Here is a 20200-nt window from a genome sequence, read left to right on the forward strand (position 1 = left end):
TTTTAAGTATGTAAACTCTTGCACTCTTACTTGGCATTCTTAGTTAATGTGAAACTTAAAGAACAAGAACTTATCATTAAGTATGCCATAGAGCTTAATGTCGATCCAGGCTCAAATGACACGTTAGAGTGCATGCTCAAATAACATGGCCTGGCTCTAATTATAATAAATGTTACTTTCCTTAGGGCTGCCCAGAGAATAACAAAACAAATGTAAACTTTCTAGAGTAGGGTCTTGGCACTTTTATAAAATATTTAATGTAAACATCATACATGATTCTTCCTTTTCACTTTGTATCAGTAGGTTTTTGCTGTGTAACACGCTACCCCAAAATTTAGTGGCTTAAAACAACAAGCATTTATTTAGCTTACTGCCCTGCAGATTGGTTGGGCAGTTATACTGATCTAGGCTAGGTTTGGTTGTTCTCAGCTGGTTTGCTCATGTGTCTAAGGTCGGCTGGCAGATCAGCTAGCGGGTGGCTGCTCTAGAACGGCCTCTGCTGGGATGGCTGGAATGATTGGGGTCTGTTTCCCTCTCATATTCCAGTACGCTAGTCTGGGTTTGTTCTCATGGTGGTGGCAGGTTTCCAAGAGAGCAGAAGCTACCAGGCATCTTGAAACCTAGCCTCAGAACTGACACAATCTTGCTTCAACCTCTTTCATTTGGCTAGAGCTATTGTGCGTCCAAGCCTAGATTCAAGGGGTGGAGAAGCAATTCCTCCTCTTAATGGGAGGAGCTGCAAAGTCGTATTGCAAAGGGTTTGAGTATAGGAAGGGAGGGAGAATTATGACCATTTACACAATCTGTCCCACCCTGATTCCCCATCTTGAATCAGTTAGTGATTCTTGTCTATCCTATCTCTAAAATAATTTTGAAATTTGTCTACTTCTCGCCATTTCCCTGTCACCACCACTGTTGTAAGCTACTTTTCTCTCTCACCTGGGTGAACAGAATAACTTCCTAACTTGTCTCCCTACTTCCACTCTTGGACATCTCTAATCCAGTCTCCACACAGAAGACCTGGTGCTCCTTTGAAAATATAAATCAACTCTTGCCTCTCATTCTTACCCTTAGAATAAATCTATACTCCCTTCTATGGCTTAAGAGGTCTCACCGTGATCTGACTCCTGCCCAGTTCCAGCCTCACCAGCCTGCTTTGAAGTCCTGGAATGTACCAAGCCCGTCCTGTCTCAGGGAATATGTACTTGCTTGGCCTCCCCCTGGCATGTTCCTTCTCCAACTTGTCATATGATTGATTCCTTGTCATACAGTCATATATCCTTAAAGGTCCTCCCTTAACTGCCTGAAATGCCAAGTGACTCCCTTCAATACTTTCTATCATATCACTTTGTATATTTCATTTTGTCCGTTAATTTACATTCTTATTGCCTATCCCTTCAAGTAGAATATGTGCTTCATGAACTTGAAAGTACTATCTGATGATGCACATCATTGCACACAGTAGATGCTTGATAAATGTTTATTGATCTCCTACGGAGCAGACTCCCTACACAAAATTTTTACTAAATAACAAAGCAGAAATCCTTGTAAGTTTTCCTTTTACAATGTATCTTTTTGCTTTCTATATTTTCATAACAGTATACCCAGTTGTACATCAGAAATACTATCATGACAAATGTTCTTATATTATGGACGTTTAAATGTGAAGGTTCAAGAAATTAAAAGTGCATGCATCTGATGCTGTGTGTATGGGGATGACACATACAAAAGAAATGTATTAATATATTAATTAATATACTGCAAGGAAACATTTTCAGAAAGGGGTCTTTACCAGATAAAAGCCTCAGTGTTCAAGCCTCATTTTCCAAATGGAGAAGAGAGCTCTCTGAAATTGAATTTTATTCATGCTTCAGAGAGAAATGAAATCTCTCCATCATGGAAAAATGGGTATCAGGTGCTTTTGATTTCCTCTTATCAGCTGCTAATCTGAAGAGATGAGGAAAAAAAGAAACTCGCTAATGAAGAAACCAGCCGTTTCATAGGCAGTTGTATTATAGGGAGCTTTGTAATTGTTAATTAGATGATGGCCTTGGGAAATACATTGGGAGAGGGAGAAATGGTGGAGGAAGTTGAATATTGCAAAGCCTTTCCCTGGGAGGGTAACATCCAAACATGTTTATGCTAAAATGTTATGAGCCGTAAGAACTACATTTTGAACAAGAGACATCTGGTGTTTGGAATATGCTAGAGGACCTGTTTACTTAGAGGTCCTCAATACATTAGTAATGATTTGTTATCTATACTTTGGTAATGATTCAGATAGTCTTTTAGCATGAAGAGTTTGAAAACACATCCAACTGTACATTTGTAAATAGGGGGGAGGGGAAAATACCTACAATCCCTTTTCTAGCTGGGAGGCACCTTCCTTTAAGAGTTTGTAGAAGCCAAAAAAGCTAGACACTCAATTTCCCAGCTTCATTTGCTTCTAGGCCACAGGCATGTAGCATGGGCCTCTACAATCAGATAAAACTACCCAAGACTACAATGCAAAGAAGAGGAGAGGGAGAGAATCCATTTTATTGGCAGAAGTGGTGGCACTTAGGGCCATGGGGCCAGTAGGAACTTGTAGTGACCATTGCTGATAGTGGTGGCAGTGCAAGCTGGGGTGGTCTGCGACAGCACTTGTGGGCCTCACTGGGCAGGTGCCGGAGGGGAATCCTACTCATGGTCCACGTACTGCTTAGCCTCCTTCGTTCCTCTCTGGATCTTCAGGCTTCCCTGAAATACTGTGAGCTACTGTTATCCTTTCAATAAATTCCCTTCAGCTTTAATTAAAGCGGGGCCCTTTTGGTCCCTCACATGTAAAAACCATGACTAACGCACTCCAATAGAAAATGCTAACCATGTAATGAGTAGTTATATTTAATCAGATATATACTGTCTTATATTATTATGTTGCTCAGTGCCACACAAATACTGAGACATTTATTTGGGAGGATTTCAAAGTTTTGTCTCATTCATTTCCCCGTTCATCTTTTATCAATAAAAAAAAAAAATCATAACCATAATTTTAAAACTAGAACATCCTGGTTCAATGTTATGCCATAGTCTTTGTGTTTAAAAATATGTCACTTCTTTTTTCTTAAAACAGAGTCTTATTGAACAAAGTTAGTCTGTTTAATGATATTCTGATCATACTCATTGTATGTGTTAGGAGGATAAGGGAGGCAAGCATTGGCTGCCGCCACCAAGAGAGGAATTTCCTTTCTGGTAGAAAGTTTGTGCAGTAGTTGATAAAGGTTGATGTGCTGTAGAGTTGAAGATCGGTGACTCGTAGCTGACCAAACATTTGTTTATTTAAAATATTTTGTCAGGTACTTGCTAAATGCTAGGAACTATAAAGCACTAGGAAGTCGGAGCTCAATGGTGCTTCTTGGGTAATTGCTCTTTATGAAATACATCTCTCAAAGAGTCTAGGGTAGTGGTACCATACCCAAATGTGGTCTGGAGACCTGTGCTGTCTGCAAACTGGTACTGGTCAGCAGTGAGGTAACCCTTTGGTTACTCTGGACCTCAGAGGCATAAAAATGGCTGGCATACCACTAACCCAATAGTAACTTAAGGGCTCAGCTGCTAACCAAAAGATTGGCAGTTCGAATCCACAAGCCGCTCCTTGGAAACCCTCTGGGGCAGTTCTACTCCATGCTATAGGGTTGCTATGAGTCAGAATTGACTCAACGGCAAAGGGTTTTGGTCGGTTGGACCTGAGAGTAAGGCATTATTCTGGTTCTAATGCATTTATCACCAAGTTAGGTCCCTTTTGAAATGCATGAAGCTCAGCAGACTGGAGTTGGAGCCTTATTATTGTGTGGGTTGAGCATTCTATTAGGTGATGATTCCTGAATGTTAATTTTATAAACCGTTGCCTTTTTTCTTTTTCCTTTATTTCTGTGAGATAAGGCTTGCAAGCATAATTATGGCATCCTGTATGATAGTTAGGGAGCCCTGATGGGTTTGCTTTGGTTTTTCTGTGTCGTATTTGGAAAACCAGAGTTCCCTGTGTAACCTAATGGAAAGGCACATACAATAAGTTACTTGTCTAGCTCTCGTTGGTATACTGTCATACCACAGATAGGTGGTACCACAGTGCTACTCCCCTCATTGGTGACTAGTATTACCAGATCATATTTCTCAAAATCCATATTACCAACCAAAAGTTTAAACATATTCAATTAGTAAGCATATGTCGTGGATTGAATTGTGTCCTCCAAAAATGTGTGTATCAATTTGGCTAGGCCATGATTCACAGTATTGTGTGATTGTCTACCATTTTGTCATCTGATATGATTTTCCTATGGGTTGTAAATCCTACCTCTATGATGTTAATTAGGTGGGGTAGACTACAGTTATGTTGATGAGGCAGGGCTCAATCTACAAGATTAGGTTGTGTCATAAATCAATCTCTTGTGAGATATAAAAGAGAGAAGTGAGCAGAGAATCAGGGGGACCTCATACCACCAAGAAAGCAGTGCCGGGAGCAGATCGTGTCCTTTGGACCTGGAGTTCCTATGCAGAGAAGCTCCTAGTCCAGGGGAAGATTGATGGCAAGGACCCTCCCCCAGAGCCAACAGAGAAAGCCTTCCCCTGGAGCCGACGCCCTGAATTTGGACTTCTGGCCTATTACTATAACAGAATAAACTTCTGTTTGTAAAAGCGATCCACTTGTGGTATTTTTGTTAAAGCACCACTAGATGACTAAGACGGCATGAATTCCAATACTGAAAACACATGCTATCAAAAAAAATAAAGAAAAAGTGTAGTAATGGAAGAGATAAGAAGCTTATGCCAGAATGTAACTCATTCAGAAACTGTTTAGTCCAGTTGGTGTTGCTCCTGTATAAGACTTTCTTAATGAAGGAAATGGTGACTTGATTTACATTCTTGTGCAGGTTCTCCAGGTTCCTTATCCTGTCACTGATCATAACAGATAGTTTGTGTGCTGGCTATTTTAATAGCAGCAATTTTAAAAACCAAAAAAAAAAAAACAACCAATTGCTGTCCAGTTGGATTCTGACTCATGGAGAACCTACATGAGTCAGCGTGGAACTGCTTTATAGGGTTTTCAGTGGTTGACTTTTCAGAAGTAGATCTCCAGGCCTTACTTCCAAGGTGCCTCTGGGTGAACCTGAACCTCCTGCCTTTCAATTAGCAGCCGAGCATGTTAACTATTTGCACCACTCAGGGACTCCAGCTGTAATTTAGTGGATAATTAATATTGCAAAAGGCGGGAAATAATAGGCTATCACATTGATCTATGGAACAGCAAAACATGACCTCACATTAACATTCATTTCAAAACAAACATTTAAATTCATTTTAGTTTAATTGTAGAATGCCCATTTATTCTCACCTTCTTTCCATAAACAGACCCTGAATAGTTGCAATGTGTAAGACACTGTCGCGATTTTGTCAGGTTTACAGAAACATCTAAGATAATCACAGTCATCAAGATTTTTCAACCTGGTAAGTAAAAAAAGATAAAAACAATTGTATACATTCGAATACTAGATACGGTGAATGCTGAGGGGTGTTTTTAATAAAAGTTATAACCCATCAGAAAATTCTATCTATGTGGAGGGTCACCGAAAAAGAGGAAGACCCTCAACGAGATGGATTGACACAGTGGTGGCAACATTGGGCTCAAACTTAGCAAAAATTGTGAGGATGGCACAGAACCTTTTGTTCTGTTGTACATAGGGTTGCTATGGGTTGGAACTGACTTGACGACACCTAACAAGAACAACAGTATTTTAAATGAATATTGAATAAGTGGAGGCTTTCATTTTTTTTCTCAATGTTATGTGTGTGTGTATGAGTTGGTAGCTCTCAATAGAGCTTTAAAAGTCGTTTGTCTTAGGAAGAGTTAAGGAGCATTAGTAGATATAGATAATAATGATAATTATTATGTTATTATTACTATCGTAATAGTAATAATAACAATCATAATGATTCTTTTAAATGAAGTAAAACAGCTTTTCTCATCCTCAACAAAGGGATTGTTTCCTAATTGTTTACTCATCATTTATCTAAATAAAGCACAGACCTAAAAGCTATAAATGTTGGAGACCCTGAGTGGTACAAATGGTTAAGAGCTCAATTACTAGCCAAAAGGTTGGCTTTTGGAACCCATCCAGAGGCACATCGGGAGACAGGCCTGGGAATCTGCTTCCGAAAGGTCACAGCTTTGAAAAACCCTGTGGAGCCGTTCTACTGTGAGATACACAGGGTCACCATGAGTCAGAATTGACTTGACACCAACTAAAAGTTATAAGTGTTGATCACAGTAAATTTAAAATAGCAGCAACCAAAAACTAACCTGTGAAAATGGAAGACACAAGAGAGGTTATCCTTATAAGATATTGGCACAAGGGAACTTCTGAGTTGCTGAGAATGCTCTAGACCTGCACTGTCCAATATGGCATCCACTAGCCACTGTGGCTAATTAAGTGTAAACCAAACCAAAACCAAACCCAGTGCCGTCGAGTGGATTCCGACTCATAAAGACCCTATAGGACAGAGTAGAACTGCCCCGTAGCGTTTCCAAGGAGCGTCTGGCGGATTCCAACTGCAGACCCTTTGGTTAGCAGCCATAGCACTTAACCACGCCACCAGGGTTTCCAATTAAGTGTAAATTAACTAAAAATAAATAAAATTTTAATCCATGAGTTACACTAGCCACATTTGAAGTTCTCAGTAAGTACATGTGGCTAAGGACTACCATATTGGACAGCACGTAATTATATTCTATTTTGTTATGGAACTTTTTTATCATTGCAGAAAGTTCTCTTGAAGAGTGCTGCGCTAGATTTTGGTCTGGGTTGTCGTCACTCGGGGTGTACAGATATCTACATATCCTTTGAGCTCTACGCTTAAGATTTGTACGCTTTACCTTAGTAAGTTATGTCAATTTGAAAAGTATATAAAGAACAAAAATAGAAATTTGGCACTGTTGAAGGTTCTTCTCTGGTTCAGCTCAAGAAGTGTCTGTGCCATTTCTGAACACATAACTGGGTAAGGATTTAGGTAATGTGGAGAAGATGCATTCCCAAGACTTGCACTACCATGACAGAGGTGTCCTTCATGGAGAGAGGGCTCCTTAAGTGCAGGGGTCAAGATGTGTGTTTGAGGGGGCAGGGAGAGGCTGTGCCTACCTTAGGTCCATCAACCAAAAGGGACATACCCAGACAAGTTCCTCGTGTAAACACCAAATCAAAGAGACTTCCCAGTCTTTGGAAAACCCCTACCAGAAAAGGAAGGCCCTGTTCTCTACACAAGATATCAAAATATTTTTGGAAACACTTTTTATTAATACTAGGCTCACTCTGAATCATTTTTAACAACTTAATTCTGATCGATGCCCATCTTTATCACCGATTTCTAGGGAAAAAAAATCTGGGGCAACAACTAGGGAAAAACCAACATATTTTATTAAACTAGATTCACAGTTTCCTTTTATTTTTGGTTAACATTGACATTTACCCCTTCTTTTTTCTTTTCTCATTTTTCTTTTCTGATTTTGAGGATTTCAGCAGAGTTAATTCACTCTTCTGTTCTTCATTCACTTAAGACCTTATTACACAAAATGGGGTCGGTGAGCCAGCAGCATTTGTATAACCAGGAAGCTTGTTAAAATACGGATTCTCAGGCCTCATACCAGACCTACTGAACCAGAACCTGCATTTCAACGGGATCCCCAGGTGTTTCATGTACGTAGTACACTTAGGGAAGCACTGGCAGAGGAGTCTAAAATTAATGGGAGAAAGGAATAAAGAGAACCTGGAAGACTGCATAACTAAGCTAATAAATTAGGTTGATCATTTTGTAACCTATTAGCTAAGCTGAGTTACAGATATTAAATTGGTCATATATTGTTTGCTAAATTTAACAGCTTTCAAAAATGGTTTTCTTCTCTTGGGACTAGGTGTCTCTCAAAGAAACTGAGTCACCAAGGTCACAGTTCATCTTCTTATAACAAGTATGTGATACGTGAAATGTGCTTTATACATTAAACTTGCAAATTGCTTTTGATATAGTGTCACTCAGAACAAAAAAATGACATATAAAAAGATAAATGGACCATTTTAAGCCTTTGACTAAATGATGGCAATTTAATAAGAAATAACTTGGTACTCACAGCTTCCAATTAATCTCTGAAATTAAAAGAAGGAAAAGAATGGATAACCCCAAATGTCAGATAATTAACATTACTTATAGTTAGCTTGGAAACGCTGGTGGTGTAGTGGTTAAGTGCTACGGCTGCTAACCAAGAGGTCAGCAGTTCGAATCCACCAGGTACTCCTTGGAAACTCTATGGTGCAGTTCTACTCTGTCCTTTAGGGTCGCTATGAGTCAGAATCAACTCGACGGCAGTGGGTTTTTTTTTTTTTTTAGTGAGTTTACATTGTCTGGCTCTTACATTAGGAGCACAGGCCAGTTTTGCCAGCTGAGTGAGCTCTTAGGCATAAGTTACTTGCTCTAGAAGAAGCCATATTGTTTTTGTTTTTTTTTTTGGATTCTTTGTTTCTTTTCAATGAACTAATGTTTTAAGGCATTGACTTTGTTTCTTGTGGCTGCCATGACAAATTATCACAAGCTTGGTGGCTTAAAACAACAGAACTCTGTCTCTCAATTCTGGAGTCCAGGAGCCCCAAATCAGTTTACCTGGGCTGCAATCAAGGTATGGGCAGGGCCATGCTCCCTCTGGAGGCTCTGGGGGAGAATCCTTTCCTTGTCTCTAGCAGCATCTGTTGGCTTCTGGCATTGCTTGGTTTGTGGCTACATACTGTAATCTTCAAGGCCAGCATCTTCAAATATCTCTTGTTCCTATCTTTACATTGCCTTCTTCTCTGTGAGTGATTTCCTCTGTCTGGGCACACAACAACAACAACAATCCTCTTCTAAGGATACTTGTGATTGCGTTCAAGGACCATCTGGAAAACCCAGGATGATCCCCCATCCTAAGATCCTTAATTTAATCATATCTGCAAAGTCTTTGTCATGTAAGATAACATTTACAGGTTCTAGGGATTTTTTTTAGGGATTAGGAAGTCGGTATCTTTTGGTGGGACTATGGTTCAGGCTACCGTAGACTTCAAGGAATTAAGATATTTCCTTTTCAAATGTCATTTATTCTTTGAAAATAGATATTGTATCTAGTCTATTGTTGTACCACAAAATATCGTGGGTCTTAACCAACATCAACCATTACTCATAATCAGTGATGGACACAAGCAAAACTTAAGCCCATTCTCAGCAATCCAACATCTGTCTCTGCAGGGACCTTCTGATGGAGCTTCCCAAAGTCTGTCTTTTTGCAGTGGAATGCATTTTGGTTTAGAAGCAACCAACAAGCACTGCCTAAAAGTGTGAGACAAGTTAATTCAGGTGAAGCCACTTAGACTTAGGGCTTCTCTGTTCTATACTTCATTAGTCACTCAGGTAGGGAACCTGACTGATGTCCATTCTCTAGCCATCTGCTCCCCATAAATCCATAAATTGCAGGTCAATTACAAGAAGCAATCAAGGCAGACCAGGATGATCCTACTAAAACCATTCTTGGATAAGAACTTCTGTGTTGTCTTCCAGCTAGTAAATCCCAACAGAGTGTTTACAAGGAGGCCTAGTCTTGTTAAGGTCAGTGCTTCCTTGGAACATCCCCAAGGAGGGAGGGAGCAAGTGACAGACCCTTTGTTAATTTCCTTTCTTCTACACATGAATTTTGTTTTTAGACAGATTTAGAGAATGTTCATTATGATTATAACTAGATATTGATAGCACTTTTGAAACCTTACCATTTAGAGAAGACCAAATACGTAAATAAATCCAAAAAATAAAATCATTTTCTTAGGTCCTAAAATGACTCTGTGTGTGTGTGTGTGTGTGTGTGTGTTTTCTACAAAAGGGGTATAAGAGAAATGGTAGAAATGAAAGAGAACTATGCCACAGCAAGAGTGCTGGGCATAATGTCTGCTGTTTGAACAGAATTTGGTGTATTTGCTAATACTGAAGATGCCCCAGGGACTTCAGCCGGAGAATGATCAGCAGTGTGTGTAATTTATTTATGGGACATTTGGATGCCTTTATTGCACACAATTAAAACCTACTTTCATCTGACGAATGGGAGAATGATGGGTAGAATAATGGGATTCCTATTTTTATTTATGGCCAGATCTGCCTTAGTTTTACTGTTAACCTCTGTTATGAGCACTGTAATAAAAGTAAGATGATTCTCCTTCACTTGGCTTTTGCATGGAGGAATCGCTGCATACTTGGCACCTGATATTGAAAATGCCATCTGTCTTTTGGTTTCCTTGCTGTGAACAGATTCCCAGTAACATGTAGGTGTGTGGGACAGACATTCCTTTTAGAATCTTTTCTAAGAAGGTCAACTCTGTGTGACATCTGAATGCCCTAGGGCTAGTGAGGGTTAGATAACACATTGCTTTATTTCACTCTTCTTGCTCTGTGTCTTAAGAAGACCTGCTCATCTTAGGACCACTGCTGGCCTCCAAACTCCCTTTATGTCTCTCTTTATTCTTTTCCAGGTGGGATTTAAAGTAAGGACAAAAGGGCAGGATCCCTGAGGAGCTATTTCTAATGTTGACCTGACATTTTTCAAAGTACAGCAAGTCTGACTTATAGACAACTGGTTACAGGTTACAAATGTCCGACTTACAGACAACTCATACTTGCCCTTTAATGTTATGTAAATATGCCCTCACTTTGAAACAATTGAGCCAACCTCTACTCAAAACAAATTCTTCATCACAATCAGTGGCTGTAACTCATGGTGTCACCCCCCCATGCTAATTACCACAATATTGTAGCTACAACACCAGAAAATTCAACAAACTCAGTGACTGTAAAAACACTGGCAGCAACGAAAGCAACAACACGTGCTTGTAGCGTGCCAATGAAACCACTTTATTCGAAGTGTCATTGTAATTGGGTAATAATGACAGCTCCGACAAGAGTGCGTTACCCGTTGCCGTCAAGTCGATTCCGACTCATAGCGATCCTATAGGACAGAGTAGAACTGCCCCATACGGTTTCCAAGGAGCGCCTGGTGGTTTCGAACTGCCGACCTTTTGGTTAGCAGCCGTAGCTCTTAACCAGTACGCCATCAGGGTTCCCAAGAGTGCATTAGAAGATTCAAAATGTAAATTCACATGGAGTTTTAGCCTTGTTAGGTATATTGATATTTGTAACTGGGCTTATGAAAAACGTTTTTGTTGTTACAACTACAGGAATATTTTTATAAAAAATAGGTTTGTGCTGAAACACTGCACAAAAATTTTATAACAATCATTTAGGTGTCACCCCCTCTGACAGTGTCACCTGGTGCAGTCCAACACTGTCCCCCACCTCCCCACCTCATCCCCCCCACCTTCTGCTGCACCCCACTAGTGATGCCACTGATCACCACCGTCTTCACTTCCTGCACGTGCAGCTTTTAAATCATTGACAAAGCTTGGAGACTTTCCTTGCACTAATGTAAGGCTAAATAAGAACCATCTGCACCTCTTCCAGCTTACCTACGAATTCAACTTAACGACACACGTAGGAACTGATCTCATTCGTAACCCAGGAACTGCCTGTATTGGTTTCAGAAAAGGAAAGAGGCAGGATTTCTTCTCTGCTGGCCCTATCACTCCCTTAAAAAGGACCTTTGTCCTTAGCAACTGTCCTCGTGATAGAGCCTGACATTTTGTAAATTTCCTTAGGGTTTTTAAAAGCAATTTTATAGATGTTACCACATTTTCTCCTTGGGATAACCCTCTGAAGTAGTCAGGGAACATATGAATCGTCAATTTATAGATGAGAAAATTGAGGCTAAGAGAGGTTAAGTGACTTGCCCACAGGCCTATCATTCTTAATCAACAGTGTGGGTCAGAACTCATCCTTCCAGGCTCTTAATCCAAAGCTCTTATTGCTAACCATGATAAACTGAAAAACACCAAACCGTTGCTAGAAAAATACTCAAAATTCCCTTAGGGACCTGAAGGGGAATGTTACTGAGTGAGGTTGGCTGGGGTGAGAGAAAGAGCAGTGGGTTCAAGGGTGATGTAAAGGAGTGTGGACAATTCTTTAAGAGTCTCTGTCTTGTCATTATTTCCTTTCATTCCTTCCTTCCTCCCTCCCACCCTTCTTTTCTTCCTTCCTTTCTTACTTCCTTCTTTATTTTCTGTCAGCAAATCTGGAGTCTCATGGGGCCTCATAGAGCCGTAAATTTGCCACTCCTGTCCTTCAATTTTGCAGACAATTTAAAAGGTACAGTATGCAAAACTTGTAAACAAATAATTGTCTAGCAGTTGTTGTTAGCTGCTCTCAAGTTAGCCATAGCAACTCCATGCACAGAAGAACAAAATGCTGCTTGCTACTGTTCCATTTCCATGATCGGTTGCCAGTCAGATTATTGTGATCCATAGGATTTTCATGGGCTCGTTTACAGAAGTAGATCTCCAGGCCTTTCTTCCTAATTTAGTCTGGAAGCTTTGCTGAAACTAGTTTATTAGCATCATAGCAACCTGCAAGGCTTCACTGACGGATGGTCAGGGATGAAATGCGATAGCTGGGAATCGAACCTGTGTCTCTCGCATGGAAGATGAGTATTCTACCACCAAACCACCTCTGCCCCCATGGTATAGCAATGTTGTGTGCCGTCGAGTTGATTTTGACTCATAAACCAAAAAAAAAAAAAAAAAACCCTATAAAGCAGAGTAGAACTGCCCTGTACGGTTTCCTAGGCTGTAATCTTTATGGAGCAGATATTTAGGTCTTTTCTTCCACAGACCTGCTGGCAGATTCAAACTGTCAACTTTTCAGGTAGCAGCCGAGCACTTAACTAATTGTGCTACCAGGGTTCCTTGTCTAGCAGTAAATCAGAAACCAAACCCATTGCTATTGAGTTGATTCTGATTCATAGAGACCCTATACTGTAGAACTTACATAATCAGGCTTAACAGGAGGCCAGATTGGTGGTAGTGCTTGGCAGTGTAATTTGTGACAGATATGTCCAAGGTGATAGAGAAAAGATTTTGACCATGTGCTGGTCCAGTTGCAGAAGGCTGAAGCTGTATGGAACTTTAGGGACCATCTAGTTAAAACTTTTCATTTTCAAGCATCTCAGCATGGTGCTGTATCTGTTATCTACTGCCACAATAATGCTGCATAGCAATGCATGATAATGCTGCCCAACAATGAACCACAAAACCTCAGTGGCATATTGCAATAAATGTTTATTGCTCATGGTTCTTTTTTTTATCATAATATTTGCCTATATTATTTATGTGCTTTAGGTGAAAGTTTACAGTGTTAGTTTCTCATTTAAAAAATTATACACAAATCATTTTGTGATATAGGTTGCAATCCCCTCAATGTGTCAGCACTCTCCCCTTTCCACCCTGGGTTCCCCATGTCTATTCATCCAGTTTCCTATCCCTTCCTGCCTTCTTATCTTTGTTTTGGGGCAGGTGTTGCCCATTTGGCCTTCTATACTTGATTGAACTAAGAAGCACATTCCTCACGTTTGTTATTGTTTGTTTTGTAGGCCTGTCTAATCTTCGGCTTCAAGGTGGACTTCAGAAGTGGCTTCAGTTCTGAGTTAGCAGGGTATCCGGGGGCCATAATCTCAGGGGTTCCTCCCGTCTCTGTCAGACAAGTAAGTCTGGTCTTTTTTTATGAATTTGAATTTTGTTCTACATTTTTCTCCTGCTTTTTCAGAGACCCCTATTGTGATCCCAATCAGAGTGGTCTGTGGTGGTAGCCAGGCACCATCTAAGTCTTCTGGGCTCAGGCTGGTGGAGGCTGTAGTTCATGTGGCCCATTAGTCCTATGGACTAACATTTTCTTTGTGTCTTTGGTTTTCTTCAGTCTCTTTTGCTCCAGAAGAGATGGGACCGATAGATGTATCTTGAATGGCTGCACACAAGCTTTTAAGATCCCAAATGCTACTCACCAAAGTAGGATGTAGAACATATTCTTTATGAACTACGTTATGCCAGTTGACCTAGATGTCCCCAAGACCCTGGTCCCCAGCCCTCAGCGCTAATAACTCTGTCCCTCAAGGTGTTTGGATGTGTCTAGGAAGCTTCTATGACTTTGCCTTGGTCACATTGTGCTAACTTCCCCTGTATTGTGTGCTGTCTTTCTCTTCATCAGAGTTAACATTTGGCTACTATGTAGTTAACGATTGCCCCTTCTCAGCCCTCCCTTCCCTCATAAGAATAAGATTGTTTTTCTCTGTATGTAAAACTTGTCTTGAGTTTTTATAATAGTGGTCTCATACAATATTTGTCCTTTTGTGATTTGCTTGTTTCACTCCGCATAATGCCCTCCAAACTCATCCATGTTATTAGATGTCTCCTGGATTCATCATTGTTCTTTGTTGTTGTGTAGTATTCCACTGTGTATAAAAAAGAAGAAAACCCGTTGCCATCGAGTCGATTCTGACTCATAGCAACCCTATAGGACAGAGTAGAACTGCCCCATAGAGTTTCCAAGGAGCTCCTGGTGGATTTGAACTGCCGACCTTTAGGTTAGCAGCTGTAGCACTTAACCACTATGCCACCAGGGTTTCCTCCATTGTGTATAAAAAAAAAAAAAAATTTTTTTTTTCCATTGTGTATATGTACCATTATTTGTCTATCCATTCTTCTGTTGATAGACACTTAGGTTGTTTCCATCTTTTTGGTGTTGTGAATAATGCTGCAGTAAACATGGGTATGCATATGTCTATTCATGTGACAGCTTTTATTTCTCTAGGATATATTCCTAAGACTGGGATTGCTGGATCCTATGGTATTTCTATTTCTAGCTTTTTAACAAGGTACCATATCGTTTTCCATAATGGTGGTATCATTTTACATTTCCACCAGCAGTGCATAAGAGTTCCAGTGTTCCCACAATGTCTCCAACATTTGTTATTTTCTTTTTTTATTAGTACCAGTAAAGTTAGGGTGAGATAGTATCTAACTGTAGTTTTGATTTGCATTTCTCTAATGGCTAAAGATTTTCTCATGTGTCTCTTAGTCTCCTCAATGTCTTCTTTTGTGAAGTGTCTGTTGGTATCCTTTGCCCATTTTTTAATTGGATTATTTGTCTTTTTTTTGTTGAGGTGTTCAGGTATTCTATAGATTTTAGAGATTAGACCCTCATTGGATATGCCATAGCCAAATTTTTTTTCCCAGTCTGTAAGTTCCGTTTTCACTCTTGGTGAACACTTCGATGAGCTTACGCGTCTAATTTTTAGGTGCTCTTGGTTATCTAGTTCATCTTCTGGTGTTTGTGCATTGTTAGTTATGGTTTGTATAATATTTATACCATGTATGAGGCCCCCCAGAGTTGTCCCTATCCCTTCTTCCATGATCTTTATTGTTTTAGGTTTTATATTTACATCTTTGATTCATTTTGAGTTAGTTTTTGTATATGATGGAGGTATGGGTCCTGTTTTTTGTTGTTGTTGTTGTTGTTTTACAGATGGGCATCCAGTTTTACCAGCCCGATTTGTTTAAAAAAAAAACAACAACTGTCTTTTCCCCATTTAACAGACTTTAGTCCTTCGTCAAAGATCAGCTGACCATAGCTGGATGGATTTACGTCTGGGTTCTCAATTCTGTTCCATTGGTGTCTGTCCTTGTACTAGTACCAGGCCGTTTTGACTATCCTAGCTGTATAGTAGGTTCTGAGATCAGGTCTCGTGGGAGGCCTCCTACTTTGTTCTTTTTCTTGAATAATGCTTTGTTTATCCAGGGCTTCTTTCCTTATCATATAAAGTTGGTGATTACTTTTTCTGTCTCATTAAAGAATACTGTTGGTATTTGGATCGGGATTGCATTATATCTGTAGTCATTTTGGGTAGAATTGACATTTTCACAATGTTGAGTCTTCCTGTCCATGAATGTGGTATTTTTTTCCATTTGTGTAGGTATCTTTTAGTTTCTTGCAGTTGTGTTTTGTAGTTTTCTTTGTATTGGTCTTTTCGTCCCTAATTAGATATATTCCTAGGTGTTTTATCTTTCTAGGGGCTATTATAAATGATGTTGTTTTCCTGACTTCCTTTTCAAAGTTCTCTTTGTTGGTATATAGGAGTCCAACTAATTTTTGTATGTTGATCTTGTATCCTGCTACTCTGCTGAATCTTTCTTTTAGTTCCAGTAGTTTCTTGTGGAATCTTTGGATTTCTTTATGTACAGGATCGTGTCATCTATGAATAGGGATAGTTTTACTTCTTCCTTACCAGTTTGGATTCCCTTTATTTATTTTTCTTGCCTTATTGTATAGCTAGGATTTCCAGCACAGTGTTAAATAGGAGTGGTGTTGAAGGGCATCATTGTCTTTTTCCTGTTCTCAGGGGGAATGCTTTCAGCCTCTGTCCATTGAGAATGATTTTGGCTGTTGGTTTTATATAAAACCAAAAAAAAAAAAAAACCATTGTGGTCTAGTCGATTCCAACTCCTAGCGACCCTATATGGTTTTGTATAGATGCCCTTATTGTGTTGAGGAATTCCCCTTATATTGCTATTTTATTGAGAGTTTTTTAATCAGAAATGTGTGTTGGACTTTATTAAATGCCTTTTCTGCATCAATTGAGATGATCATGTGGTTCTTTTCTTTTATTCTATTGATGTGGTAGATTACATTGATTGGTTTTCTAAGATTGAACCATCCTTGCATACCTGGTATAAATCCCACTTGATGTGGTATATTATTTTGTTGATGTAATGCCGAATTCTATTGGCTAGAGTTTTGTTGAGAATTTTTGCATCTATATTCATGAGGGAGCCCTGGTGGTGTAGTGGTTAAGAGCTGGACTGCTAACCAAAAGGTCAGCAGTTTGAATCCACCAGCCACTCCTTGGAAAGTCTATGTGGTAGTTCTACTCTGTCCTGTAGGGTCGCCATGAGTCAAAATCGACTTGACGGCAGTGGTTTTTTTTTTCCCTGGATATTCATGTGAGAAATTGGTCTGTAATTTTCTTTTTTTTTGTGGTGTCTTTGCCTGGCTTTGGTATCAGGGTTACTGGCTTCATAGAATGAATTCAAGAGTATTCCTTCCTTTTCTGTGCTCTGAAATAGTTTGAGTAGTACTGGTTTGAGCTCTTCTCTGAATGTTTGGTAGAATTTTCCAGTGAAGCTGTCTCAGGCCAAGATTTTTTGTTATTGTTGTTGAGTTTTTTTTTTTTTTTTTTTTAATTACCTCTTCAATCTCTTCTCTTGTTATGGGCCTGTTCAGATTTTCTGTCACAGTTTGTATTTAGGTAAGTAGTGTATTTCTAGAAATTTCCCATTTCCTCTAGGTTCTCAAATTTGTTGGAGTACAATTTTTCATAGTATTCTGTTATGATCCTTTTTATGTCAGTTGGATCTGTTGTAATGTTCCCCTTCTTATTTGGGTTATTTGCTTCCTTTCCTGTTTTTCTGTTTTCAGTTTGGCCAATGGCTTCTCGATCTTTTTGACCTTTTCAAAGAACCAACTTTTAGTCTTCTTTCTATTGTTTTTATGTCCTCAATTTCATTTATTTCTGCTCTAATCTTCATTATTTCCTTCTGATGGCTGTGGGCTTCTTTTGCTTTTCTCTATTTGTTTGAGTTGTTTTGATATTGGCCCATTCTTCTTTTTTGATGTGTGCTTTTACTGCTATAAATTGACTTCTGAGCACCGAATTTGCTGCGTCCCAAAGTTTTGGTATGATGTGTGTTCATTCTCATTTGTTTCTAGTAATTTTTTGATTCCCCCTTTGATTTCTTCTTCTACCCAGATGTTTTTAAGTAAGTTGTTATTCAGTTTCCATGTATTTGATTTTTTTTTTTCCCTTGCTCTTCTTGTTATCGATTTCTACCTTTATGGCATTGTGATCACAGAGAATGTTTTGTATTACTTTGATGTTCTGAATTTTATTGAGGGTTGCATTGTGGCCTAAAATGTGGTTTATTCTGGAGAGTATTCCATGTGCATTGGAAAAGAACGTGCAACTATCAATAGGCATGAGTTTTTTGGCAGTCATGTTGTTGTGCTGTTTTTGCGGTGATGATGTTTTCTTCTTATTTTCCTGTGCTGAGTTCCTTTTGTTTGTGGATTTTCTTTTTTCATTATTATAGATTTTGTGTTTCCTGAGCATTTATGTTTCTCTTCTTTTTTTTTTTATTTTGATGAGTATTTATTATTTTCTTTGTGGATATCTTGAAATTTACCCTCATCTTCCTATGTTTGAACAAGTCTTTTACTACTTGATACCACCTTGACTTTCTCTCTCTTTGGGAGTTCTACACTTGCACCATTTATTCCCCCTTTTTTTGTACTGACATTGTCATTTTTTACGGACCGATGTCTGTTTCCCTGTTTTAAGTCTTTTAGCTTTGTTTTATTACTGAGAGTTCTTAACCCAAGTTGGTATCCAATTGATGTTATCGTGTGTCCTAGACTCTGATTGTTGTCTGACGTCATTGGTTCTCTAACCAAAAGACTCCCTTTAATATTTCTTGTAAGTTTGGTTTGATTTTTACAAATTACCTTAGTTTCTGTTTATCTGGAAATGCCCTAATTTCACCATTGTATTTGAGAGTTTTGCAGGATATATTATTCTTGGTTGAGTGTTTTTTTTTTTATACATGTCATCCCATTGCCTTCTTGCCTGCATAGTTTCTTCTGAATAATCAGAGTTTAGTTTTATCATTTCCCCCTTCGTTTTTTTTTTTTTTTTTTCCTCAAGCTGGTCTCAGGATTCTTTCCTCGTTTTTCATTTTGGCAAGTGTGATTATGACATGTCTTGGTGACTTTCTTTTGGGGTCTATCATATATGGGGTTTGTTGAGCTTCTTGGATCATCAGCTTTTTGTCTTTCATGATATTCGGAAAGTTTTCTGCTAGCAAATCTTCATCAATCTTCTCTGTGTTTTTCATTTTCTTCACCTGTTCTGTAATTCTGATCACCTTCAAATTTTCCCTCTTGTTTGTGTCCCATGTAAATCTTAGGTTTCCTTCATTCTCTTCTCAGATTTTTCCTCAAAGTGATGTCCATGGATTTTTCTTCACTTTCACTGATTCTGTCTTCCATTGTTTCAGATTTGCTCCTAAAACCTATTGAGTTGTCCATTTCTGAAATTTTGTTGTTTATCTTTTGAATTTCTAGTTGCTGCTTTTGTATGATTTCTGTTTATTTATTTTGACTTTTTTTCCTGTGTTTTTTTCCTAAATTCTTCTATTGCATTGTCTGTGTTTTTCTTGATTTTGGCTATGTTTTCATTGGTTTTTGTCTGTGTTTTCCATGATTTTGTGTATTTTTTCCTTGGTTTTGTCTGGGTTTTCCTTGATCTCTTTCCTAATCTCTTGGAGAACCCTACATGTTAATCTATTGAATTCCATATCAGGTAATTCCACTGCCTTTTCCTCTACCAGAAAGTTATCTGATTCTTTATTTTGGCCACTTGCCAGAGCCATCTTGTCCTGCTTTTTTTATGTTTTGATATTGTTTGCTGTCTCTGATGCCTTATTATTTTCTTTATTTATCGATCATATGTTTTGTCCTTTTTTACTTTGTTTTGGTATATCAGGGCAGGTGGGCTAGGAGTGCTTTGCTGCTTGCTAGTCTGTGGGCACAACAGCTCTCACTACCTAATCCAGATGTGCAGGGAAGCAGCAGGCAGGGCTAGCCTACTTTACTATACACTGGTTTGGCAAGGTTGCTGTAGTCAGGCTGGGCAGGCACAGTCTGCCTCCTTATGTTGGCCCAGCAGTGTGGAAGAATTCACAGCCCCTTTCCAGTTGGGTGGGGGTATCAGACGGGGAGCGATACAGGCTTGCTTCCCACTGTTCAGTAACTGATTGAGTGGCAGGAGGGGAGGGGTGGTATGGGCCCAGTGCAGTGCTGGGCCTGAGTGCCGGGGTGCTCTAGTTGTGGTTGTGTGGCCGGTGCCTATGGGGGTGGGGAGGAGGTGGTATATGGGGCTAAGAGGGAGGGAAAAGAAAAAGTAAGAAAGGAAAAATGGTTGTGCAGTGGGGGCCAGTGAGTGGAGGTGGGGCAGACCCAAGAGCTGGTGGAAGGGGAGGGGACATGGCTTATGGGGATAGAAGAGAGGGAGAAAGAAAGGAATGAAAAGAAAGAAAAAAAAATGGTACAGCTGGAGCCAGTGGTTGGGGGTGTGGTGAACCCAGGGCAGTGGTGGGCGGTGGCTGTATAGCTG

General features: G+C 39.4%; 1 protein-coding gene across 1 annotated transcript in view; it reads left to right on the forward strand.

The window, feature by feature from the left end:
- The window catches only part of PAK5 (p21 (RAC1) activated kinase 5), a 325437-nt gene that overhangs the window by 101081 nt on the left and 204156 nt on the right, over positions 1-20200 (forward strand). Inside the window, exon 2 of the mRNA XM_064275780.1 lies at positions 13571-13681. The gene's annotated coding sequence lies outside the window, so the exon portion shown is untranslated. The remainder of the gene's footprint in view (positions 1-13570; positions 13682-20200) is intronic.

The sequence above is a fragment of the Loxodonta africana genome, chromosome 24, assembly GCF_030014295.1.
Source record: "Loxodonta africana isolate mLoxAfr1 chromosome 24, mLoxAfr1.hap2, whole genome shotgun sequence".
Classification (NCBI taxonomy): domain Eukaryota; kingdom Metazoa; phylum Chordata; class Mammalia; order Proboscidea; family Elephantidae; genus Loxodonta; species Loxodonta africana.